This window comes from Serinus canaria, chromosome 24 (assembly GCF_022539315.1).
Source record: "Serinus canaria isolate serCan28SL12 chromosome 24, serCan2020, whole genome shotgun sequence".
Lineage (NCBI taxonomy): Eukaryota > Metazoa > Chordata > Aves > Passeriformes > Fringillidae > Serinus > Serinus canaria.
Genome location: NC_066337.1, coordinates 493,439 through 520,945, shown reverse-complemented (window position 1 = coordinate 520,945; position 27,507 = coordinate 493,439). Strand labels below are relative to the sequence as shown.

Below are 27,507 nucleotides of genomic sequence, written 5' to 3'. Positions count from 1 at the left end.
AGCAACAAATAGTAAGACAGGCTCCTCTTTTTTTTTGTTGAAAGAGTAAAGGGACAGAATCTCTCTGTTCCTCCTTGATCAGATTATTGAGGCAAACAGGCTCTTCAAGAGCTGTTAGCAAAGCACCCAGCATGGTCTGAAGTCTGGAGGGAAAGGAGATGGGGAAGAAAGCCATCCTGGAGCTGAAATGCATTCAATGCAACACACCAAAGCAGACACCTGGCCATAGCACTCCTGGGAAGTGCTGGTGGGACACCTTGGCTGTGACTGAATTTCTGGACTCCTGCCCAATTCACTTTGGGTGGATTCAGTCAAATTCTCTGTGTGTGACTTCCTGAACAAGCAGATACCTGCCAGACTGTCCCATCTTATTTTTAAAGTGCAGTAACTGAAGTTCTGTGCAGGAGGGAGATTTTCAGAACCCTCGGTTACTCACAACACCCTGATCAATTTTCTCAATGATTAAGGATGAATGGCTGATAACAAACCTTGACAAGTCACATGGAGGCAGCTGGCCTGGAGTAAGTGAAGCTTTGGAGAAAAGGAACTGCACAGGCATCACCAGGTCCTCCCCATGGAAATAAGTGAAGACCCAACTCTGCCTGAATTTGTACTATCCTGAATCTTCCTTTTCCTTAAGGACCAGCTTACCTTACACTTGGCTTTATGCCAGTGTACATCCAAGATAAATGAAATAAAGACTGAGTGACAAACTAAATGAGAACACAAAAACTTGGGAATTACATCACAAATAGATTCCATCACCACAGGATTTCACCTGCTCAACAGCACAGTGGGATCAGGTACAGAGATCAGACACTCCGCATGTAAAACAGTCTGCATCTGATTTCCTGGGCAAAGTCAGTTTCACAATGACAACTTTCAGTGTTCTGGAAGAGACCAAACTGAGGCTGCTGAAGACAGATTTGCTGAGCTGTTCCCAGCAACCTGAACTGCAGAGGAGAGGAGAAGCTGTGTGTGCTCCAGCCCTGAGTGAAGGGGCCTAAACACTGCCAGGTGTCTCTTCTGCAGACAGCACTGCCAAGGAAGTCAAGGACTCTTCTCCTCTTCTACTCTGGAAATCACTGTAAACTGGAGAAATAACACTGTTGACTTCCAAACCCATCCTGAGTGAAGGCACAGGTAGAAGTGAGGTGACAATCCCTGCCTCAGCTCCGAGAGGCCAAGACAGCCTTTCCCTCCTGCCACAGCACAGTCCCTGTGCAGCACCCCCAGCTCTGCTGCAGCCATCCCCACTCCTTGTGCTCTCTGCTCAAACTTCAGGGGTCTAAAATGCATTAATTACAATGTTAAATGAAACTGCACTTGAAGGGGGATTGGGGGGATGAAAAACTGGTGTGCAGGTCCCCATGGCAGCAGCAAGAAAGGACAAGCTTCACAGTGCTGTGATCATTTCACCAAGGCAGCTGTCCTGCCTCTGAAGCATTTCTGATGCAGCTTATCCACCGTGCTCAGCACTTCTATTTATACAGATATGGCTCACCTTACAACTGCCTCACACAAAGTTCCTCTTCCACCTTCCCTTCAAAAAACAATAGGAAAACACTGTGAAAGCAAGATCTCTTCCTAGAGTTCATCCCCAGTCAGTGACAGGGCTGTAAAGAAAAGGTGATACATGAGGTTTGGAATGCTCAGAACTGCCATGGGGATCTGGGGTGAGCACAAAGGGGAACTGCTGGACCAGAAACTATCACCCTGATCCCACCTGACACTGCCATATGTCCAGCCCTGCAAAAGCACCAGGAAAGGGAAAATCCAAATCTCATCTGCATTTAGAACATCATTTCAAAGGTGTCTTCAATGGGCAGACATGTCACACAGTCATTTTTTTACTGCAGTCCCTAAGTGAATTGTTATGTTGCTTTTATTATTCTATTGAGGACATTCATTTAAAATAAGAAAAATAAGTAAGAAAGCAGTGAAGCTTGGCTGGAAAGTTGGGTAGTCATGTCCCTGGAGATCTCCCATCTAAAGTCTGGGAAAAAAACAGCTCTAATCTCCTCTGGTACTCCTTAGACTGGAAAAGAGAAACACTTGCAGATGGTGTTCCTGAGGGGGGTGTGGGAGGCAGGGAAAATTAATTTCTCCAGACTCAGCCTTTCTATAACGTGTAAAAGTAAATGGATTTCTCTCACTTCGTCAAATTCTACATTTTGGGGTTGGTTTTTTTTTGTTTTGTTTATTCAGCCCTGATTGCTTCTTTCTCCCAGTTCCATGGATTCCCATCCACATGCTCCCTCTCCACTACACTTCATCCCCCCCATCAAGGCAATACCATCCCATGGCTGCAGCACCTCATCACCAAAGTCTCATAGTTCCCACTTCCCAACAGCTCTTTCCTCCCAAGAGCTTCTTAGCAGCTGTACCAGAAGGGAATTCTGCCTCTTTTCTCCTATGTCTAACATGGTCAGAAGAGCCAGACTGACTCACAGGCACCAAAATGGACATTCCAGTGAATTGGGGATTCTTGGATACACATTCGTCCTCCACACAGGACGAGGAGCTGATCTTGTGGGTTCAGATTAATTGAACCTGGGAGTCACAAAAAGTCCCAGTGGAACAGTTTATAGGATCATTATCAACTATTAGCAATAAGGCTAGTTTGATCAACAACATCACACCAAAAAAGCAGTTTGGACAGAAATAAGCAGAACACTTTCCCATGCTGTCCTCTCTCATGTCCCAGCTCTGTCAGTTAATTGCAGATGATCCTTATCTACAGCAATTTCTTCTGCTTAAAATTATTTACTGTCAACTTCATTGCTGCTAAAACTCCCATGTTCTAATAAGAAAAGCATTTTGCTTGGTTGTTTTAAAAGCCCAATACAAAAAAGATCAGTTTCTTCCTTTATGCTGATCTAATGCTCCAGTGGGCAAAGCTTAATAGTAATAACCTGCACTGGGAAGAGGCCGACTTGTTCTTCCCCAATTCCCCAACCGTAAGTAATTCTGTGTTAGCCACTGAGAAAGAAGTGAAATCCAGCTTGTGCTCCAAGTGAGCTGAAGTGTCAGCATCCCTCAGCGAGGGCCAGGGTCACTGGGAGCCCTTCAGTGCAGCTAACCATGTGCTGAAGTGCTGCTGTAAAGTGAAAGGCCAAGAGAACCTCCTCTCAACAAATCATTTTTCCTGTTCCCTGTGTGTTATAGTGTAAAATACAATTTTCTTGGACACTAAGACTCCACCATCAGCCCACCCTGGAAGAATTCAAGGTGAACTCTCCCATTTCAGCCCTGCCAGGTACTGTTGCTAAGCACATTTTAAAGGAATTCAGCCACAGACACATTACAAGCCAATCCAATATGGACACCAAAGCAGCACAGACCTATAGGAATAGGAAGGAAATGCTGTCCAGCAACTCTGACTCCATTCTTTTCCAGCAGGATGGAGCAGAATTAAAGCTCTGACATCGCCAGAGCTATTAAGTAACACGGAGGTGCTGCAGTTACCTGCAGACTCACTCAGACGACAGGATGACTGTTCTGGTATAGAAACTGTAGAGGATGACCTTGGATTTCCTCCTGAGGTGAAATCCTATTTGAGCATGCTTCACCTCACAGCTGCTCCAACATTTCCAGCGCCATCACTCAGATGTCCTTGGCTTCCATGGGCAAGTCCTATGAATGGAAACAGAACCAGGGCAGAGGCTGTTGAACACCATTTCTGCTTTGCCGCTGCCTAATTAGATGATGCTGACTAATCCTCTGCATTACTTCACAGTGAAAGGAACACAGCAGGAGTGTTAGGATGGGTTTAAAAGAGCTAAAAGCCATGAATTATTTCCTTTTACAGAGAGCATTTCATTTGTACAAGTTGCTTCCATCAAGTTCCTTTCTGAGATTATATTCCCCACAAAATGTCTCTGTGGCCTCCAGTGTTGCAAGTTCGAAGAACAGCAGACAGAAACAGAAAAATGATGAGAAAAAAGCTGGATGCGTTCCCCTGAAATATTTCCGATACTGAAGCAACTACAATGAGAAGTGATTTGCAGAACTAGTCTCTTGACCTAGCATTAAGTAAACAGGGGCTATAAATTTTTGTTCTTCTCTTGCAAAACTGTAGATCTGTGGCTAATATACCCATAATGTAGCCCCTGAGCAAATTCACAGAGAGAAGCTCATGGGTTTAGAGTGGGACGTGCACAAGCACCCTTTGCAAAACTCAACCCCATATTTGAGAGTCCTGTTAAGCTGAGAGAACCTCAACAGACTTAGCACTGCCAGAAATTTAAACCTAAAATGTTCTGATTGCCTTTGTTTCCTCAAAGATCCTGCTAAACCACAACTGCAAAAGACACAAGGTGGAAAGAAAGGCCACAGCCTGAAATATTCAAGGACAGGAAATCTTTTATAATCTTTTTTTTTGAAGCTTTAACAGGATGACATTATCAGCTACCTCATTATCTGAGCTGGTTCCTATGGCAAGTCGTCTTTTTTTTTCTCCAGGCTTAGCCTGGTAAGTGATGATCCATAGGAATTACAGCAGTGCTACTGCAAAGACAGGGGAAACAATGGCAGCTCAGTCAGCCAGGGCATAGTTAACCAGCTCTGGTTAGGAACTAACAGGGCTTTACAGCCCTGGTGAGTATGGATAGCATTCCCTATTTTCACAGAATCACAGAAGTTGGAAGGGACCCACAAGGACCACTGAGTTCAACCCCTGGCCCTGCCCAGATATCCCACCAATCCCACCCTGTTCCTGAGAGCATTGTCCAGCCACTCCTGTAGCTCTGGCAGTTCCGAGCAGAACGTGATGTCAGCAAAGGAAAACAAATGCACTTTGTTGGTGAGTTTTCAACAAAACTTATAATGAATGACTTCAATCCTTCAATGTTTTACTTTCTGTGATGCAGAGCTCCCCAAATTTTTCAGGGGTAGACAAAACGTTAACTCAAAGCCCAATTTCCTCTGTGACTTGAGATACATCAAAACCCCCACCACCCTGGATGGACAAGTCTGAAGAACATTCATAATGCACTTCTGGTGCTGGTGACTGGGAGAAATTTTACCCTCTCCAGTCAGGAGCTCAAGGCCTCCCACACTGTATCAGCTTCCTATCAGCTGCAAGTGAAACACTGGGTGTGGGGGGTGTTCCTCAGGTTCCTCCATGCACATCCCAACCTCTGTTAGAAATTACTTCTTAGGAAAGAACAGAGTTTGAACCAGTTTTATCTTTCAAAATAAACAGCCTCTTGCCCAATAACACAGCCTCCACACAAACAGCCTCTTGCCCAACAACACAGCTCCTGAAAGCTGCCCAAGGTCAAACGTGCCCCCACCTTTAGTCACAAAACCAAGTCAGCACAACTGTGACTTCACCTCCTTGCCCACAGCAGATCTCCCAGGATGTGCCAGGGCTGAGCCTTACCTGAGCACAGAAGATGGCTGAATATTCTGTTACTAATTACACAGAAATTTGGGTCAGTAATGGAAGAAAGAACAGAAGATAAAAAACAGCTGGGTTTACAGAGCACCCAGGTTTGTGCAAGGTAAAGAATAAAACCTCTTCCAGTTACACTGCAGCCACACTTGGTCAGGAAGCAGAATTACTAAGCTCAGGTCCACAGTTATTTTCAAAGTAATTTGCTTTCCAAAAAGCTTCCCAGGTGTACCTGCAGGCCAGTCCCTACTGCATGTGCCCTTTCAGATCTCATGTTTTCATTGGCAGATGATTTTACAAGTACCTAGTGCAATAATGCTCAAAAAATGTAATGCATAAATATTTCTGCATACAATTAAACCAATAACTACTTCCGATCAAGGACATGCATGCAGGAATGTGGAACAATAGCTGAGCAGTGGAAGTGTGCAGGCATTCATTAAGTCACTACAAAAATGCAGGAAGATGCGCTGCTGGAAATAACTTTTGCTCAAGGTCACTAGGGAAGTTGTTTTAATGTAATTAATTCAGTAGCATTCAGAATAATAAAAACTGGCATAAAGCACTAATTCAGCTGAAGGACAACAACCAGCAACAGTCTGTGTATCATACATAAACAAAACCATGACAGAGCTGGCAGTGCTGCACTGGGCCAGGTCACCAGGCAGCTCTGCCACCACCCCTTCCAAACAGGGGGGACAGCAAATGTCCCCTGGAAGTCAGGACCCAAAATGCAATTCCAAGGGAGAAAAAGACAGGAATTCAGTAAGTTTAGTGCTAGCTGGTTTTTTATTTTAGTAAACAGCATGTCTTTCCCCTTGGTATTTGGATAAAGTGACAACGTTAAGGAAGAATTTTGGTTGGTCTCAAATGAATAGGAGTGAGAAACCATTTCAGCCTCTTTTGTTAAAGACAGAAGACTCAAGAGTCTCACACCCTCCTTCTTTCCTTCCAAGTAATCTTGTCATTTCATTGCCCAGCCAGCAGACCTGCTATAGCAGACAGGAGGAAGATGGGAGAGCAGCAGCCAGGGGAGGATCAAACACCTCAGAATGGACTTCAGGCCCAACCAAACAGGTTTCATCATTTTATTTCAAACAGCATGTAACCTATTTTAGGCCTCACTCTGAGCTGACTATAATTAACTGTAATTTGTACAGATTTCAATTTAATACATGAACTGGCTTGCAAAAAAAAAAAAAAAAAAAAAAAAAAAAAGCAGGGCAATTTCCAAAGTTAAAGGTCAAACATAGCAAATCACATGAATGACTCTACATAATCTTCCAACACATTCAGGTAAATAGAGGCTTTTATGGTATCTCAAACTTAGCACAAAGACAGAATGTGATTTCATACACTGAAAAACTCAACTTCCCTTTAATAAAAATGCAGCTAATATTTGCTTTCTTAGCAGCAGTAGAGGCTTATATTTCCAAATTTGGCTGGGTTTAGGGTTTTTTGCTATGACATAAAGCACAACTGTGTTTACGTTCAAATGAGATCTCCAAATCTAGTGAGACCTGGCCTTATTTCCCATCTCCAATTCTGTTCTCTCCTATTTTATTACTCAAGAAAACACCACCATTTCCAGCCTCCCCTTCCACTGCCACCCCCAGTGTCACACAAAATCCCGGCAGTGAAAATAAAGAGAAGAAAGCTCTGTTTCAGAACCTCATGTGGACATCCCCCGAGGGAAAAACCCACCCACTTACTCATTTACATCCAGGCCTCTCTTTCTTCCTCCCTCCCAGGCACTCTTATCTATGCCACAGAATTTTGTCTGCTGTAGTTGAGTTATCACAAAATCCCTTTTACAAACAACACGGCAAAGAAAACCAGAAGAACCCCAGAAGCTTTTGAATCAGAACTTGACATACTATACAGTTCCAGATGGGTAAATCTGCCTGCCCTGCACCTCCTTTTTGCTACTTTAATTGCATTTCTGTGCTTTGCATCCCTCCTTTGTTGGAAACTTTTATTTCTCTGGTAACTCCTGAGACAAGAGAGCAGTTTGTGGAGCAAAGAAGAATAAACCTGTGAAATTTTTTATAAGGAAGGAAAACAAGAAAAACTCCCAGAGCCCTTATCTGTATCAGCACTTGCACAAAAACACCCTTGGATTCCTCTCCAGCATATTCCTCTGATGCAGGCAGCCACATCTGCCTTGGAATTCAGCATCAGGCCATTGCCAAAGTTTTCCTGACTAATGCTGGCTGTGAGCTAAGCTGCAGTGACTTCAACTGGAAAGCAAGTCTGATAGTTTTGCAGTGCTGTCTGGCAAGCCAGGAAAGAGGTGAGGGATGGAAAGAATGACGGAAATGGAATTAAGAAGTAGTAGATGAGGTGACATTCAAGAAGAGAGAGGCTGTAAAAGCAATGACACCATTCTGACTTGACACACTTCAGATAATGTAACTTCAAGCTGACAGAGCATAAATAGTCGCTGATGATGTAGAAACAGAGTTAGGAGTACTTGGAAGTATTAACTTTTCCTGGGTAATTGTCATTCCTACAGCCCAGACAGAACTATTTTGCCTCTCTGCAAGTTAAATTTTGCTTTGGCTTCCAAGAAAACTTTGTTCTAATTAGAACAGTTCCTTGCAGAGCAGAGTGAGTTCCCAGCATAACAGTAAATGAATAAATGCAGCAAAGGCAAATGCAACTTCCACCTTCCAAGGCTGTTCAGAAAGTTTTGAATTCATTTAAACAAGAGTAGGCAATGTCCAGCCAAAATCATCACAAAGCCAAGGAAGAACAAGCACAGCCCAAACTCACCAGTGGAGTATAAAGTATGAGCAGAAGAGCACTGCAGATATATAAGAGGGTTGGGCTCTAAAGCATCCACACCTCTGTGGCTCTGAGCTGAGCTCCCTACCAGCAACACAGAAACGCTTAGGTGGGAAAACATCACTGGGATGTGCCTGAAAGTGCCAGAGGATGTGCACAAAAAGGCACCAAGCTCTGCTACTCCACAAAGTGAATTTCCAGCACACTGCAAGTGAAGAGAAACTGAAAGGAATGATTCAGTGAGAGCCAGGGCAGGAGCAGCTGCATGACCCCAGATGTGCCCTCATTCCCAGTTCCTTCCTAGTCTCTTGCAGCAACTTCAAACCATGAGAGAGAATCCTCTCCAAAGCTCCACAGCTGTCCCAGCAGTTCACCTTCTGCTTCAGCTTCCACATCAGCCCTTTTAGACAGGGAGTAACCATGGGCTAAAATGTCCCCCAAACATCCATTCACAGCAAAAGTATCATTCCAAACAAATCAAAGGGAGCAGACAGCAATAACACAAAAACATCAGGAAAGAAATACAGCACTGGAATAAGAAAAGAAACCCCAAGGAAAGCAAAAAAGGATCCAGAGATAGGAACCAAGGACTGTGCATCACAACATGCTTGGTGTGGCTGCTTGTAGAGGGGCAGAAGACAGAAGGTGGGGCAGAACCATCCTTTTCTTGGAAATGCTATGATTGGCCTTTATCCAAAATGAATAGCATTAATTGTTTACACCAGCAGCAATTGCTGTCATCGCCATTTTCACTTTTTGTTTTCCATTTTTTCCTGCTGTCCTGGCAGCTATTTCTTATCCTATTTTCTGTCTGTTTCTTATTTGTGCACTCAACTCACCACTCTGAAACACAGTGCTTGTCATAGGACAGGACCCCCACTGAGGACAGTATGGGGATTTTGGCCTTCTAGGAGCAGCCACCAAGGAAAAAAAGCTTCTTTTAAAGATAGCAGCTATTAAAAAAGCATCATTTGCCTTCAGAACTTGAATCAGAGTTTTGCCTTTTTGACAGTTGACCAAACTGTTCTGAATTCCAGCTACCCCTTTATCTCAACCAAGATAAGATTTTTATCATGTCAGCCTTTAGATTGATTTCCACATAAATGCTTTTTCATAAAAGTCAAATGAGTTTTCAGCTGTTTTTCTGGGCTGTAGAGATTCGCATACCATGTAACAGTGATGGCATTGCAGAACCGGGACAACAGACAGGCAGAAGAGCAGTGCCATTAATTCCTTAATATATATAGGTGTATTTAAGGAAGGCAGAGGGGCTAACTTTTTGAACATCCCAGAAAAACAGCATGCTATTCCAAGCTGATCATGTGGCTCTCAACAAGCTTCATACTTTGCCCAACCAAAACACAAGCCATCCTGACCACATCACTGAAATGTGGCTGGTAAATGGAAAACATTCCCCTTTCACAAATGTACTCCCAGGAAATAAATAATCACTCATTAAACACAGAAACACAAACAATGGCATTGCCTGTTCAGAGCTGGTTTGACTTGTCTCAGTTTACAGTTTCTTTTTAAGTCTGTCAGCTGAATTCTCAGTAACTACGCGAGGCTTCCTGCCCATTTTTAGTACCTGAAGCTGCCTGGTAACTCGAGTGCCTGAAGCTCTCTGGTGTACTCACTCCTTTGAGAAAAGAAGCTGTTTAGAGGGAAGGGCAAAGGAAAATGTGCAGCTTCCCAATCCTAGAATAGACATTGTAAAATCAATGGAGTCAACCACAACAGCAGTAAAGTATCACTTCAGTTCTCCTGGAAAATTCTGCTATTTCGATTAAAAATGCTAAAAATATCTGCCCTTTTTCCCAAAAGTCCAACTTCATCTTGCGTTTTGAAGGGGAAAAGCCTAAACAACCAAACACTGACACTACAAACGCATCCCAGTCCAGCATGGGAAATAAATACAAAGTAAAGTTCAACCCTGTGATTAATCTTTGTTTCACTCGCCCAAGCGAGGGAGTTACAAAGCCATCTTGGCTGAACTTTAGCCCCTCAGATACAGCAATACACGTTACAATGTTGACTGAACACTCATCATTCATTCACCCGCTGCCTCTCATCTTCAGCTCTGCCTAAGCTTCGCATTAAGTTTCAAGGCAAAACAAGTTCTTGCCCCAACAGGCTCGGCTCATCCGGAGACTCCTCCTCTGTATTTCCCTGTGCCGGTTCCCTCGGGAGCGTGCGCAATTCAGAGAAGAAAAAAGCACCCAGCACGGTCACTTCCAAAGCATTCATGGTTTCGAGGAGAGAGGTGGCCCCAGCAGGGAACAGCCTTCCTGCCGAGCTGCTCCTGGGCAAAGCATCCAAACAGCTCCTGCTCTGCTCGCTGGGTCACACGGGCAGAGGATGCTCAGGAATGAGGGAGGACTAGAGGATGTCAAGGTGGAGAGGGAGGAAAAGAGGGGGAAAGGGGAAGGAGAAGGGGAAGAATGGGGAGAACAGGAAGGGAAAAGGAGGAAGAGAGGGGGAAATAGAAATAAAGGGAGGAAAAAGGGCAGGGGGAAAGGGGAGGAAAAGGAGGGAGAGGAGGGGAGAACAAAAGGAGGGGAAGGGAGAAAAAAGGGGGGGAAGAGGGTCTGTTTGCTAATTTGCAGTTTAATGTTGTGCTTTACCTGTTGCAAAGCTGGGTAATAAACACAATCTCAGTGCACAGGAGAACAATTCCACCACCTATTTCAATCACATCCTGGTCTCTGCAACCCCACCCCAGTTCTTCTCAAGAGGGGGAAAAGGGACTTTCAGAGCTCAAAATGAGGTAAAATATCTCCTCTGACACATATGAAAAAATTAAACATTGATTAGCACTGAAATCTTGTAGCCTTTCCAAAACTCTTTTTTTTTTGGTTCTTGTAGCCTTTCCAAAACTCTTTCTTTTTGGTGCAGTGTTTAAAAAGTTATATTTTACCTGCAGACCTTGTTCACAGATATAGAGATGCTAAACACCTATTACTAGTTGTGTAAGAAATCCAGGTGCAAACTATTCAATCCTAGATTACATTTAGAGTCAGTGCAAAAACCCTGGAACTCTGCTCAGGGGGAATTAATCTTATCCTTAGGCAAGAATTAAAGACAGGCCAGCTTCATCACCCTGGGGAGCTGCTTGTTCATCAGCATCAGCTACTGAGGAAGCCCAGAGATGACAGCTGTCCCATATTTAAACTGGATGTTGGGACAGATGTATCCTAACAGAGGAGGTGTTTTTCTAACCCCACTGTTTTTCTAATCTGGTCCAGTGACTGAAACATTTTTGGGAAAAATTTCAGGACTCCATGCAATATAAAAAGTTTAGACTTGGCTGAAACAATAAAAAACCCCACACAAAACCAACTGAACAGTCCTAATTTTAAATATTCCAATAGGTCACATCAATTCCTAGCCTACATTTCAGGGGGTTTTTGGTGTTGATTTGGTTTTATAAAAGTTAAGTATAAAAAGCTTCACATGTAGGGGATGAACAGCTGAATCAGGTGGATTCAGTGGCCTTAGCACAAAGGAAAACAAAGCTCTGCAGAGGAACTTGTCCACATGAAGTTTCTTCCAGCACAGCTGCTATGCTGTCAAATGTTATCAAAGGATACCCAACTCCTTCTTTACCTCCAAATCCTACCCTTTGTCCTAACTGTGAAAGCTAAGTGCTCTTTTCTTCAAAAGAATCATGTGCTCTGTTGTCTGTCTGCATTTAACAAGACATGTTAATCAAATACCACCAAAGTTTTCTACAAAGAAGCAAAAATTGCCATAATTTGTGTGCTTTTTTTACTTTGTATACCAAATTTACTTTCATACTAAAAATACTGATTAGTTTTGCTCCCATCTGACTACAGGGATAGGAATATAAGTGCTGCTTGTGTTGCTATTCTTTTTTCTCAGCAATCAGAAAAAAACACTGCTGTCCTCCAGACACATCTCCTTCAGCTGCTGTCAGATATTCTATAGAACCTATTTCTATATGGGCTTCTTTGGGCATCCTGGTGAGTCTAAGTAAAACAAGAAAGGCATAGAATATTCAGTGCCAACTCTAAAATATCTAAAATTTAAACCCTTCCCAGGGGTGCCAGGTGACATTCATCCTGGCAGGTATGAGCCAGCAGTTTCACCAGGTGAGGCAGAAGCACAGCACTGACTAATACAGCAGCAAGAGATGCCTTTGAGGAAGGATTACTTCATTCCCCTCCTCCACCCTGGTTTCCCAATTAGAATGATGTAAAAGCCACACTATTCATAAAAGACAACAGCCAAATGAAGTGCCAGTACATAGAGCAGGAAAAACAGGGAGGCAGAGGGACATCTCCCTTTTTTCCACAGCTCTGCCTCCTGATGAAGAACATCTAGAGTAGAGCAAAATATGAAAAAAAACCCCAATCAAAATAAGCCAAACAAAAATAGCCCCACAAATTTAATAGAAGATTAAGAAAACCCTCACAGAACAGCTCATATTAGAGATGAGGCATTTTAGGGCACCTCAGAAACACAGAGAGATGGTTCTCAAAGCCCACAAGTGCCCCGGAGGTTTCTTTTCCCCTCTCCCCCACACTTAATCTCTCTCAGTTGCACATGATGTAAACAGATGAGGCACAGAACACAACAAAACAATTGTGTGAAAGAACAACTTTTTTATTTTGCTTTATGAAAACTAAAAGGCCGTGGGGGAGGGTTGGAAGCAGATTCCAAGATGGGAAAGCTAAGAGAATTTGGTCCCAGCAAACCCTCCTGGATCGCATTTTTGCTGCAATGCAAACCAGCTCCTTACTCCTTCAGAGCAGAGATACCCAGGCTGGACCTTCTGCCGAGCTGCACCTGGGCAAAGCATCCAAACAGCTCCTGCTCTGCTCGCTGGGTCACACGGGCAGAGGATGCTCAGGAATGAGGGAGGACTAGAGGATTTCAAGGTGGAAAGGGAGGAAAAAGACGGGGAAAGGGGAAGGAGAAGGGGAAGAATGGGGAGAACAGGAAGGGAAAAGGAGGAAGAGAGGGGGAAATGGAAATAATGGAAATGGGATGGCAACAGGAGTATTCCCATCTACACACAGCTGGAGAAGGCACTTGAAACCTCAAGAGCAGTGATACACCACAGGTGTGGAACTCACAGCAGCACCCACAAACCTGCTAAGCCTCCCCAGGATAAATGATCTCAGCAGCAGCTAACCCAAAACGCCAGACATAAAGCCTGTGCACTGAGCTCAGAGATGTGGATTTATGACAGTGCTGACAGAAGGTAAAACCACAGCTCCAGAAACAAAATTAACTCCTTGATCGTAGGAAAAAGATACCCAGGGAACAGCACAGCCCACTGCAACAAAAATGATTAAAAGAAAAGCTGATCACCTAAACCACAGAGTTGATAGCAAAAGCATAAGCAGGAAGAAATGGAGGAAAAGGTCACCCTGTCTGTGACTTGAAGATTTAAACAGAAAAGCAATCCGTAACAATGACTGCTTTTCTGTTAACAATATATGGCGCTCAAATTCATAAAACCTATAAAATCACCTCTCTGCAGTCTTAATTACTGACAGGAGTGACTCATTATTTGATAGGGCACCCTCAACTCAAAGACAGCAGCGAAAAATTTTGATACACAAGTTTTTCCCCAAAGCTCAAGTAAATTTATATCATACCCATCCACTCCCACAAATTCACAAAGGTCAAAAAACAGAGCAACACAGTTCTTTGGCCACTGTGGCAGCAACTTAAAAACAAACCAATAAAAGCAGATAAGCAAAGAGATTCTCTTCCTCATGAACACAACATGAAGTATCTTCATTCATAAATTTCTTTCATTTTAAAGAGAGCCCTGAAGATGCATCTTGGGGATGCAATGTGAGGCTAAAATTCCACTCAATTTCTGTGCTATTAAATACAACCGAGGGATTTGATGAGGCTCTGGAAATATATCATATATAGCACTGAAGGGATCCTGCAGTTAAAGAGGAGGATTCATCCTCATGGCACTTCTCAGAGATGAGCCCCTCAATCATTCTCAGCACCAGCAGTGCCCCAAACTACATGTGCCCACAGCAGAATCCTGCTGTTCACATCTACACTAGTGTATGTGCCTTGCAATTACTTACTTTATATTTATATGAATACAAACAAAATGTGGGATTCGGTGTGGGCACAAACACCATTTACAGAAATTGAGGTTGAAATTAGAAACCCTGATCTGCAATTACCTCATTCCCATGTTCTACACTGAGACCACATTCACATGTACAGTGCACAAACCTGTTCCTGAACTCATCCAGAATTAATCAAATTGCAACATTACCAAATTCCAGCTTACAGGTTTCGTATTGCTTGAATTTAAGGCTAAGCTAAAATGAAAACAAGAGGCAGGTGAGTATTCCCCACACAGAGCTGTATCTACTGCTCAGATGCTGAGTATATACTTAGGGAACACCCTTCCTATCTTTTAAAATGGTAGAAATAAAACAGGATATGTGGGGAAGATGTTCAGAACACCTCCTAGGGGAAAATAAAAACACAAACACAAATACTATTTCATTGATTCACCTGAGAATAGGAACTTATTTCATTTCCAGATACCCACAATGAAGCCATGAATCACCACACCTCCCCGCTGGAAGCCCCTGCTGCAGCTCCTGTTTCCATGACAATCCTGATGCCTCCCTGCTCCAGAGTCTTCCTGTCAAGGTATTCATTCAAAAACAAACAAGGGGGACTGTGAGCCAAGTGGTGACTCAAGAAAATACTTTAAAATGTTCATACAAGATTCCAGATTTGCTGAAAACACAGTTAGGAAACAGCCAATTTATCACAGGAGCTATTTCTGCAACAGGACATGGCTGAACTTTCTGAACACCTCTCTCTGGATCAAAACTTTCCCTGTGTAGGCTTCCCCTCTTTTCATGGCAGCTAATGCAGAGGAAAGGTCATTTTTAATCTCTTTTATTATTATTTTGCTTGGACATCTGTTTGCTTCTCTCTGAAAGGATACATTGTTATCCACATGCATCCTGACCCAGCTACTAATCTTCAATTCAGCTGAGATTGTTCCCAGTTTGAAATCCTTGACATTACAGGAAGAAATGGGACCAACTCCTACTCACTCATATGAAAGATTTAATAAAACAAGCCTATTCTAGTCTTCTGACTGTTTTTTCCTGGAGTTTACAAGAACAAACCAAGCTTAATGCACAGCTGAAATATATAGTTATGGTATGGCCTTCTGAAGAAAAATCAGGGTGATGTTTCAAGCCTCAGGCATGATATATGAAACCATTCAAGAGGAAACACAAAATTCTGTCTTTTCAGAGAGAATTTCACCTGTTGTCAAAGAGCTCGTCAGTTGAATGAGAGGTTTCTGCAAAGTGCAGCAATTTTAAATCAAACACAGGGTTACTCCAGATGAATCTCCTTCAAAATACAACTTTCACTTCTTCCAAGTGGTGAGGACAAGAGGAAGTCCGCAGCACTCTCAAAAGGAGATCTGTTTTGGAGGATTTACATTCTGTGTTAAAGTTATGCTGATCAGGCACTAATGCAGAGATGCCCCCTTTAATCACAAGCCTTCAGTCTCATCCAAGCAACCTGGGCAAGTTTTCCAGAACAGTGGCAGAAACAGCATCTCAAAAAACACAGTAGCAGAAGGAAAACCATATCCACTGGGAGAACAGCGTGGTGACAGGCACAGAGCCCACGCACAAGCCTGTGGACACAGCCAATGGGAACAATAAAAATGAAATAAAGCTGACAACTCCTGTTATAGTCCCTAGCTCCACACTACATGGGAGCACCACAGCGTTTTAAATGCACTTATTCCAGCCAGGAAACTCTGTGCTATCATTCCTGCTGTACAGAAACAGTCAGACAAGTGCAGTTTGTCTGGGTAACAGAAAGAACTTGGGTAAGTGAATAAAGCAGGTTCAAAATTAAGGTCTTTTAATTGGAGTGTAGGGGCCACTCTCCCAGCCCAAGTCTCTCTATGCCAGCACAGACTGTGGTAATTAAAAATATTTGAGTGTCCTCCAGCGTGTCTTTAACACAGCACTGAGCAAATGGATCCAAATGACCTGGTAGCATGTCACCTGACAGGCAAGCTCTGCACTTCCTGCCCTCTGGGAACTCAGGAGCCCGGCAATGGCAGGACAGGAACACCTCGCTGTGCCCCCTCGGCTGGGCTACCTTCACTTTGCCTCAAGCCCTTGAAATTAATTTCCATTATGGCAATAAACACCACTTAGGTGACATAAGTTGTTTATTTGCCATGTAATTGTCTTCAGAGAGCTGCAGTGTCATTCCTCCTCATTATAAAAGGCGCTGCAGTTGCCTCTGTCCAAATCAGTGTTGCCCATGGTTTCACAACAATCCCCGTGGATTCCCCCCCTCTAATTATTAATAGAAGTTAATATCTTCACCTCAAATGATCTGCTCTTCTCCCTGGGAAAGGCACTTCTGTTGCAAGTCCCTTTTTGCAAGGTTTTGCAGCAGAAACACATCTGGCCCTCATTAGAATCATAATAAGGTACTGTTGAATGTGTTCTCACTAAAAAATGCATAAAATTCACACTAAATAATGAAACTGCCCTTACCAAAGAAGGCTAGGTCATTCAGACACTCCAAAAACCCACCCAAAACCGTAAAAAAGCTTCCTGTAGCATTCTGGAGTGCAGAATTTCACCTGAACACCCCCAAGCCACTGCTTTGCAGGAAAGCCGTGTTTGTAATAAAGCAACAATTAGCAGTGGTGTCATTCTTTACTTCTTTTAAGTTGTTTTGTTTTTTTAAAATTTCAGAGCCTGAAAACTACTTTGGTTAGAAACTCTCTCCTATCAAAAATAAAGAGTTGACAACATCAAAGACATTCCTTAAGGCCTGGTAACTAAGACCACCAGATCCACATGACTACATGCCCTGCCAGAAAAGCCTAATAATCCCAACGATTTCAGTAGATCTGCTAAAGATTAGTGCTTTATATAATTCAATATATGCTCTTTTAGAATTTCAGCAATGGCTTCTCACAGCTAAAATTACATGGCGGGGAAGGGAAAAGCAGTTATCATCTTAAATCTTACAACTTCATCTCTTATGACTTGCAAGAACTAGGAACGCATTAGTTGGCTGATCAAACTATTTGGGATTTGCAGGACTGGGGTGGAATTTTGCATTTTTGATCTTTGCATCTTTTTTATTTCAATGACATGCTCTAAGTATTCAGGAAGTAGACAAGTTTTGTCTCCTGTATCTTCATATGTGATGGCACTTGGAGATATTTAGTAACTGTAGAATCTTCTATTTAATTGCCAAAATGGATGTCAAACCTTGAGGGCATCACACCTCTAAATCCACTTTAACCCTACAAATATGTTTAATTAGTGAACACAAGGTTTAAGAAAAATACAGAAACCATATCCACTTGAGTGTCACAACCTGCAGACACTGAAAAACATATAGAATAAAGATAAAAAGCATTGGTAACAAAATATTCCTGAGAGTTTACAAAGCCCAGTGGAGCACTGGAAAGAGCAGGGAGAATAAGTGTTTCTGGAGAGCAACATACAAGCACTTTCTCTTTAGTAGAGAATTTGAAACGTGTTCAGACAAATGGGTTTTGCTGTGTCTCATCCTGCCTAGCTTTTTAAGGCCTTCCAGGTGTGCTGCTATACCTGCATATTAAGGGATTGCCAGGTAAAAAGGAATGTTTTTTGAATTTGTGAGCAATGCTGACAGTACACTGCTCAAAAAGAGGTCTCTGTAGTTTGCCCCTCATACTATTAAAGGTCAAGGATGGCAAGGAGCCAAAAACAGCTGTTTCCTTTCCACAGAAAACAAATGTACTGAGCTGTCCACCCACATTTCAGGCAGCTGGGGAAGATTTAGCGTATGGAAACACAGGCTAAAGAGGGTAATCCTGCAACAGCCAAACGCGAGTACTACAGCACATCCAGGCACAAGAGCTAAGGCTGAAGGTTTCTCTCTTCTCTCAGTCAGAAGAGTTCTTATTTGGCTATGAAAATGAACAAAATTCAGAACAACTTCTTCAGTGGAGTCCCTTCACTCCAATCAGGAAAAAACACAACCCAAAACTCAGGCAAACACCCAGACCCTGAAGTGTTGTATGGACGATCAGAATGAGAACTTCCGAATAGCCAGAGTAAAAAGAATAAAACAAAACCCATTTAAAAAAAAAAAAAAAAAAAAAAAAAAAACAGGGATTTTTTTAGTTACTCAGAACTCTAAAGAGAACTCTAAAGAGAAAATTCTGTGCAGAAGGCTGTAAAGGAGGAAATTAACATTTTCTGGTTTAATTTATTACCAACTCTATAATGACACCAGCAGGATTTTTGCTAGAAAATGACAGAAACATTCAGAGAGCATTCTGCAAGTCAGGCATCCCTGCTCAGTATTTCAAGCTCTAGACGCATTTTTGGTTTGACACAGGAAAGGCTTCCCTGAGCAGCTTTATTTCCCAATGACTTCAAATGATTACAGTTTCTCTCCTCTATGCTTTTGCTTTTCCATGTCCAGACTGGAGAGAGCTTATTATCTCACAGCACTGTTAGCAGATCAATAATTACAAAATCCTGACTTCATCAAATCAAACATGCTGTAGGTAACCGTGAACTTCCTGTAGCACTGAACTCAATACATGGTTTTACCCCTTTTCTGGCAGTCAGTGCTGTCCTCCACCAAGAGAGCAGCACAAATTCAGCTCATGCCACATCCACACACACAGGGGCTGAGAAGTCAAAGGCTGTAATAGAAGTGGGTGCTGCAAAATTATTTCATTTTTAAATCCTTCTCTGCAATTTGGTTTGGATTAAATTATTTCCAAAGCCATAATCCCAACTCTTCAGAAATAATTTTGCTTTTCAGTTATCTGGGAAGAAAGCCAGCCTTAGCAGGAATGGTATAAGGATGTCAAGAGAAGGGACAACTTTGTGAGAGGCAAGAAAATTTACCTTCAGTTTACCATCACCTCTAACAAGGTGCTGCTTGCTCAAATCAGAGATTCAGCACTGTGCTGGTTTATGGAGCACAAAATAATTTTTTAAAAAGTGTCTAGGGATGAAATACTCTTCTTACAAGTGGAGTTGAGAAAGGAAATGGTGAGCCAGGAATAATCTGAGGTATTACTATTAATCATTTGCAGAGCAGCACGGTCTGAAATACATTATTTAGTGGGACTTTCTTTCAAACAATGACAAAACTTATTTCCAAGACTAACAAAGTTGATGCAGGCAAGATGATGGGTCTCCATCCTCAGCTGAGGCAAGACTTAGAGTAAATCCTTTCAGCCTTATCCTTCAGGGCACATCTCAAAACATGGAATCTCACTAAATAAGGTTATTCCACAAGCAGAATTAGGCCGCAAAGGACCCAGGAGTATTCCCCTCCCACGTCCTACCGCAAGGCCTGTCCTGAAATGGAAATCAACAGTCCTTTATAGACTGCTCAATCTCTCCCCAGAGGGGCTGACAATCAAGCAGGGCAGGTAAGGCCCCACAAAGCCTCTCACTCTCCCAAAGGATGGCAAGGACACATTCCCCGCCCAGGAGGGACAGAGGACTCATTTTAACAAGCTCACAGCATATAGCAGAGAAAGAAATTGCATTTCCCAGTATTTACAACTCTACTTGGTTTTGGAGAATACATAAAAATTGTTTTTTCACAGCATTTAGTTCTTCTCCCACCTGTTCTAATCACCATCTATTTCAACTCCCACAAAGCAACCTCATGTATTTTTCTGCCTGCATTTGGGAGCATTAGAAATACCAAAACACAAAACAGCCCAGGAAAACCCTTAGCCAGCTCTGACACAAGTCAAGCCATATTGTTCAAGTCGAAATCTGAAAAGAGACAACACAGACTGAAGCATTTCAAGTGCCAACAGCATCTCCACAAGACCATTTAGGGTACACAAAGATACTTTATTCCCTACAATCTGTGTCTGCAGTGAACAAGGCATTTTTGTCCCTCCTGTAGCTTTTTACCTTCTCCCCCAGCACTTCAGTTTTCAAGAGGGAAGCATCACCTATAGCATCAGTGACTTCCTCTACAGTATTTTTTTGTTTATCCTTAAGTTTGGCTAAAACACTCTTCACATAAGATTCTTCACCCATCTCTAACTTTTCTTGCTAAAACTCTTTCAGAAGTGTTCTTGTCTCTCCACTAAAATAAAAAATAAGCCCCTTGTCACCCCTCTACCCCTGACAGCCTTCTAAACATCCTACACTGATTTTCCCTGCAAGCTTTCCCTTGCTCTGGGCAAAGCCCTCCCTCCACTTCTCCTCTCGTACCCAATATTCCTTTCCTCCAGGCTTCTGAAAACTCCATATTGCTAAAAACTTCACAGCTGTGCAATTTGCACTGTCTGGCACTATTTACTGACAGTAAATAATCCGATTACTAACTTCGGGAACCATCTCCATTACATGCCATCCACAATGCTAAAGCTCTGGGTGAAGTTTCTGCAGAGAAGATTCCATGCTCTGGAACTTTCTCCTTAGCAATAACACTCCCACTGGAGCAGCAATTAGAATGCCCACTTGACGTTTCACCAGGAACTTGAGATGACAAGTACTCTCCCCAAGAACTCAATGTAATCCCTGTCTCAGGATAATACAAGTCATGCCAGAACAGCTGTGGGGGGAAATATCCCACAATCCAACCAAAGTCTGTGAGTTGAAAAAGTAGGAGTCATGAACAAGCCAGGAGCAGAACTGGCCTCATCACATTTATCGTTCAAAGTATCACCTAAAGCCAGGCATGGCACAAGACGACATTTTGGAATCATTCCAATAAAACCTTCTCTTCCAAACAAAATCCTGATTTATGACCGAGACTGCTACTCCAGCCAAGCTTTGAAGTATGTGAGAGGTGCTTTCTACCATTGAAGAGTAAAAGAAAAAAGCAGAGTTAAAACTACTTATCCTCTAAAGGAGGGTTAACCCCCTTTATTTTCAGCTTAGCAGAAGGGAAATGGAAAAGGCACCCCTTCTAGCCCAAAATCTTAGAAGGGCAGGAGACAGAAGTCGTTGACTGCCTTTTCTTGGCAATGCCGAGAGGCAGGAATGCGTGGTGGTGCGGTCATTGAGGACTTCACTTAAGAAACACCCAGAATAGCAAATTAAACCTTTAGGAGCTACACAAAGGACCTGACTGGGGGGGGAAGTCCGAATCATCTGCAAACGACACAGTCTAATTGACTGCTGCCCCAGAGTTCCAGTCTGTCACACTTCCGGCTCCAAATGTAATCGCCGAAATCTGATTTCAATAATTTGTAAATACACGTGGAAGCCCTTCCCCATCTGCGGGTTAATTGGTGACTCATTTCACAGCATTGCCGAAGGATTTGTGCTCTTCCCTTCTTACTCCTGCTAAATTCATCACTCCATTCTGCTGTGCCAGTAAGCTTTTCCATCCAGCACTGGCTCATCTGTTGCCATAGCAGCCACGAGAAACAGAATGCAACGTTAACAAAAGATTATTCGCCCCCTCCCCCCAGTAATTTATTTATATGCAAGTAACCCACTGAGAGCTGACAATAGCAATGACTTCTCATTCACTCTACAGCAAAAGGGGGTTTTTTACTTTTTTTTTCCACACATGTGCTACCAAAAATTATTAAAATTCCTCTGAAGGGAGGAAAAAAATCCTGAACTGTTTAGGATTAAGGAAATGCAGTAGCAGATCTGTATAGGATGCTGATTTGAAATTAGAGCTCGGAAGAAAGAGGCTTAACACATACACTGCATGAATATCCCTCTCCAGAAAGCTTTTCACTATTTTCAACAGCACCATTAGAACCATTGAGAGGCTAAACCATGGAAAAAACCTAATTCCAAGTATTTATATCTAACTAAAAACCTAAGGGAAAAGGAAAGCAAGCTAACTAGAGAAAGACATAAAGCCTTTTGAAAGGCACCTGTTCCTGATGTGCTTGTTACCTGGACAAGTTGAATTCAGCTGTTCAGCTCCCCTAAGAACTGCTTGGGTAAAAGGAGCTGTTCACAGATCTTGTGAGACAAACAGTTAAAGTGAACTATATCCTGGTCCAGGTGCCTCTGGTGTCTCATAAAACAGACTGGATGGCAGGATCCACCACTGCAGAGCGAAACTCTCTGCCTGGCCACCACATCCTTGGCAAAATCCTGAGCTAAATACATAATCTGGAACAGAGTTCTGGTCAAAACATTCCAGGTAACCTCCAATTCGTTGCCTCCCAGGTCTAGAAGATCCAGTATCTCACACACGTCTCTAAAGCATCTGCAGCCTATGCCAAAGCTTGGAATTTAATGACAAAATGAGAAATCCCAGTATTTTCAAGGGCATAATGGCCACCTCTGATCTTATGGCTGCCTTTAAGTGGGTTTAGAACTTTATATATTAAACAAATTGTAAATTTTAACCAACACTATAAAATAAGAGTGGAACATTAAGAGAAATCGGAGCAGAACACTAAACAATACTTTAGGTAAATGTATTCACAGCATGTGGCTTGTGGTTCTTAATGGATTACTATAAACATATACACACAGTCCTACACTATTGAGATGCAGTTTTTCCAAAGACAACACGGACTAGAGGCACACCTGGTTTTCAGCTCCACTAAAAATCCAGAAAATGCATCAGTTTAAGCCAACAGGCCCGTGAAACTCACGAGTTTGGTCTTCTTTTTAGAATGGGAGAAGGAATGGCCCTTCAGACATCTTTAGTTTGCATTAAATAACAACTCAGATGTGCCTGGTGCCCCCTCAGGAGGACACAATCCCTCCAGGGCAGTGCTGGGAGGCACCAACCCACGATGGCATCACTGCCAAGCATCTTCAGGTGTCCTCCACTGCAGATATCCAATGCAAATCAGGGAAAATGAGACAGCACCATGCTCAGCTAAATCTCATCCCCCATCCCTACTCTCTGTCAAAGACATTACAATTTAAATCTAAGGAGCAAGTCAGCAATGTTGGCTACCTGTACCCCAACCTCCACCCCAAATTTCTCATTATCCTATTTATTCTATTTATTTTTCCAGCCATCACATACAAGGTGATCACTTATAGAAATCTGATTCCAGAGAGGGCAATGGATTGAAACCTCATTACAAAGAACCTCTGCAAGAGAGATGGGAATACTCCACTTCCTGCTGTACACTAAAGCCATAACTGCAAAGTTTTATGTATTTTGTGTACATACTCTGCAAAAGAACAAAATAAGATCTAGCCGAACAGTCAGAATTAAAATACTAAGAAAAAAACAATTTAAAAATAAATATGACAAAAATACTTAGGAAAAAAAAGATTAGTTATATGTGACTCCTGCAGCTTAACCACCACAGATTGTTGTTGTTGCTAAATCATCTTAAAACTGGAAGCTGCAGCAGCCTGTTAAGCAGCATTCAAATAATTTAAAGCAGTTTTACAACTAAGCAGTTCTCCAATTCTCTAGCAACCTTTCTTTGGCAAAATCTCACTGAGCCAGGCGTAGGTAACTGAGTGCTTGGCTTCAGTTAAATATCGTGTGTTTTAGATAAAAAAATAATTCCAAAATGATATAACACCTGGACAGTGCTTGGCAGACAATGCCTTGAAACAAGGATGATGCTGCAAAGTTGAATACTTTTTAAATATCAGCCTGGGAATAAAGAGAACACTTATTTGCCAGCCCAGAAATTCAATTTTTAGGCAGGAAAATTCCTATACTTTGCTTATAGCTCCCTTTGGAACATTCTGCAGTTATTAGTCTCCCCATTATTTGATTCTAAGCATCAAATATATAACATACAAATTAAAAACACTCCCCAAAGAAAATGGGGGTTATCATTGCATATCGTCTGACTAACTAATTTCCTAAACAGCTCAATTAGAGGAAGCCTTTGAAATGCCAGATGAATTTTGGATGATTAGTTTGCCAATAATCAATGCTTTCATATCTGCTGGAGCTTTTAAAACCCAAAGTGTGCTGTGCAAAATCACAACGGATGAGCTGCTGGAGGTTTATGTTTGAAGTAATGCAGAGAAACATTTGATTCCAAGGTCTCTAGGCCCCATTTTCCAAGACTCACTTGGTTTTATGAGCAGCTTGGAGCCTGTGCTGAGCATTTTCGACTCCATCAATTGCAGGAACAGATTCCTCACACACAGAGGGAGGAAAAGGGCATGTGGGAACCCTCATTTGTAGCTGCAGATCAGGGAGGAGGAACTGCACGCAATAAACAAAAATGACTGCAAGCCTCAGAATAAACAAGTATTCGCAGCTGGAATAAGCATCTGATCCAACCCACAATCCCACCTTTGCCCAAAAGTCAGAGTTTATTTTGATGTCACCAACAGCAGCTGGAAGAAAGCCAGGAAAGAAAAGAAATGTACAGGTTTTTTTTCCAAGTAATAATTCAAAATTCTTTTCTATGAGTTCTGTGTGCCCAGTGCTTCTCTGTGGTCTTTGAACATAAGTTCTCCTAAAACTTTCAGTAGAAGCAGAAAGAAAAGCTATAGAAGCAGAAAGAAAAGCTAAATTTCACGACAATAATGAAAATTCTCCCCTCAATATATATTCTCGTTCTATTTTTTCTGTAATTGAGGACATCCCTTTGCATCATAAACTGCCACCACTGTTTTGCTCTAACATCCATGGAAAACAAATCATAACTACAACATGCTAAACAGAGACAGGTCTCCAAAGTTATTAATTTAAAATGTTCATCTTGCTAAAGTATTTGCTGCAAGGCATAAGTTATTCTGTTTTAAAAGAAGACTTTTAATGCCATGATTTATTCAATGTGACTATAGGGTGAAAAATTCTGAGTCTCCAAAAACACTGAAACAAAGTGGACTACTAAAAGCTCCTTTGAGTACACACAAAAACCACACATTTCACTAATTTAATAATCTAATAACCTCAGTAAAACCTAAAGACACTCCAGGATGCAGCACTAAGGAAGAGTGAGTACAATATTCTGGCCCTATTACCCATTTCCATTTGTGCTTGCCAAATGCACAGGGCCGATTCCAAACAGCAATACACATAAAGTAGGCTGTTCTCAAAGGAATTCAAAGAGACAAGTATGCTCTTTTGCAATTCAATAACCCACTTTTTCTCACGCTCAAGTGGTGACCTCCTCTTAAATACACAAGTTGCTGAAGAGAAGGTGCAGCCAAAATCCTGCATTTGTCAGATAAAATAATCTGTATTTAAAGAGGCAAGACCAGACAATATAAGCTTCAAAATTTTATTCTAATAAAAGGAGAAAGAAGGTGGAAAAATGGAACTAGTGTTGTGGCCTCAACTCAAACAGATGTTCAACATGTCTTGATGAGTAGAGGAAAGTCAGCACAGTGGAGTCACTCAAACCTGGCAGGTTTCTGACTGAAACTCTCCCCTATCACTTGAGCTATGAATGTTCTGAGATGTCTTCCTGCTCAGACTGAACCCAAACCACTTTTTTTCCCATATGTTATCGTGTTGAAGTCTTTTCTATATAGCTCAATGACAGAAGTGGGGAAGAACGATGAAGTTTCCTCTTCAGAAAAAAAAAAAAAAAGGAAATATATAAACTTTAAAATGTAACAAAGAGGAATAATCAAGCATGGGGAAAATGCCCTTTTACTCCTAGAAGTACGGAGCAATGGTAATTGACAAAATGCAATAATATCCTGATTTACATCCCATTTCAGCTCAGCATATGCTTCAAGTTAAATCTGTACCCTCCCTTGAACCCGTGGGGCTATGCTGATGGTTCAGCAGTGTTGGAGCACCCTTCTAAATCAAGTGCATCTGCAACTTCAATGAGTAGTGGGAAGGAAGCAAATTGTTGCTGAAATGTTTGGCTTTCTGCAACTCCAGAAGCGTGAAGGCTTGTAAAGGGAGCTGGGCAAAACCCACTCACTTGAAAGCTTTCCCTTTCCCATGAAGTCAGCAAAGCTCATCCCCAGAGCTGGAAAGGGCTGAGCCTGGAGCATAGGTTGGGCTGGCCAGATTCTCTTCTGCAAATAAGCCAGGCAAAGGATTTTTTAAGAAACTAGATGGTCACAAACTGGTTTATTAGTAAAGAAAAGAAACTATAAAATGTCTTTAAATAAAACCATGTGAGGAAGATACAGCCCTAAAGTCCTATTGGTCTTGAATGCAAAATTTCAATGGCAGTGATTTTTTCTGAAATACTGTCAAAAACATTCTTTCCCATCCCCACCATGCATTTTAAAAGTTTCTGAATGTATGAATTATGAGAAAGAGTTCGATTAAATGATTCAAAACACTCATTAATGAATGCTGCAACTAACCTGTCACAAAATGTAAGTGAATCACCAACAGCTCAACAATAGGAAATCAAGTTGGTTTCAGGTGTGGCTCATGCTGGCTCAAGCATCCTCACAGCCACAAAATGACTCCTTCAGACAGTGAATTAAAAATAGCCTTCTTTGACTCGGGTTCATAATCCTAAATAATATTCTACAACACATCCTCCTGGTACTTACAAAGGAGCCATGAAAACAATGACTGAAACTGTCACTACTGACACCTGCCTGATCCTCCTCTCTCTCTTTGTTTAAAGCTGACAAGATCCTAGGAAATTTCAGCTATACCTGATGGCACTGTGCTTTTCTAAGGCCACAAGTTATCTGGTAGCTCCTTGAAGCTTTTAAGGGATCAACAAGAAGGGGAAAAACCACCAAAGCACCACAATAAAATCAGTCAGAGGCAGAGAAAATTAATTTGGTTTTTAAACTACCTTGAGCCAGGGATTTTTTTCCACTGTATTATTTCAAGTTGTGTCATGTTCATTCCACTAAGTTCTGCAAACCTCACATCACAAGGCAAATAATGAATGCTTTCTTCTTAAAGGAGAAAAAGACATTTAAAAGCAGTGTGCAGAATTAGTAATGCCAAGGTTGTGGTTTCGATCCCTGCATAGACCATTCACTTAGAGCTACACTACATAATCGGATGGGTGCCTTCCAATTCAGAATACTCTGTGATTCTTTGAAAAGTGGTGTTTTAACAATTCTAAAAAGAAACAACCAGTGATCATCAACAGCCATGAATAGTGAAAAAATCCTTTTTAAAATTATCTCCAAAAGGCAGATAACGATGAAATCCCCTGGGGGAAGATTTAATAGATAAATAAATTTATAAACAACACTATTTGCAGCATCTTGCTTGCCACACCAAAGATTTTTTGGTCCTAACAAATCTCCATTTACATTTGGGAGTGTTTTTTTCCAAGACTTCAGGGACTGGAATTCCCTCAAAAAGTTTTCCCACGCTGACCTCTATTCCAGCTCTTGGGAGACCCCTACACTGTTGGGTGTTGGTTTTACTAGATGCTGCTGTTTCTTCCTAAATGCTGAACAATT

At 42.0% G+C, this 27,507-nt stretch overlaps 1 protein-coding gene across 2 annotated transcripts in view; it reads right to left on the bottom strand.

The window, feature by feature from the left end:
* ARHGAP32 (Rho GTPase activating protein 32) overlaps positions 1–27,507 on the bottom strand; it is a 236,190-nt gene that overhangs the window by 191,563 nt on the left and 17,120 nt on the right. Inside the window, exon 2 of one of the 2 annotated variants that reach the window (XM_050983507.1) lies at positions 3,469–3,636. The exons of the other annotated variant lie outside the window; for it this stretch is intronic. The gene's annotated coding sequence lies outside the window, so the exon portion shown is untranslated. The remainder of the gene's footprint in view (positions 1–3,468; positions 3,637–27,507) is intronic. 2 annotated transcript variants of the gene reach the window in all.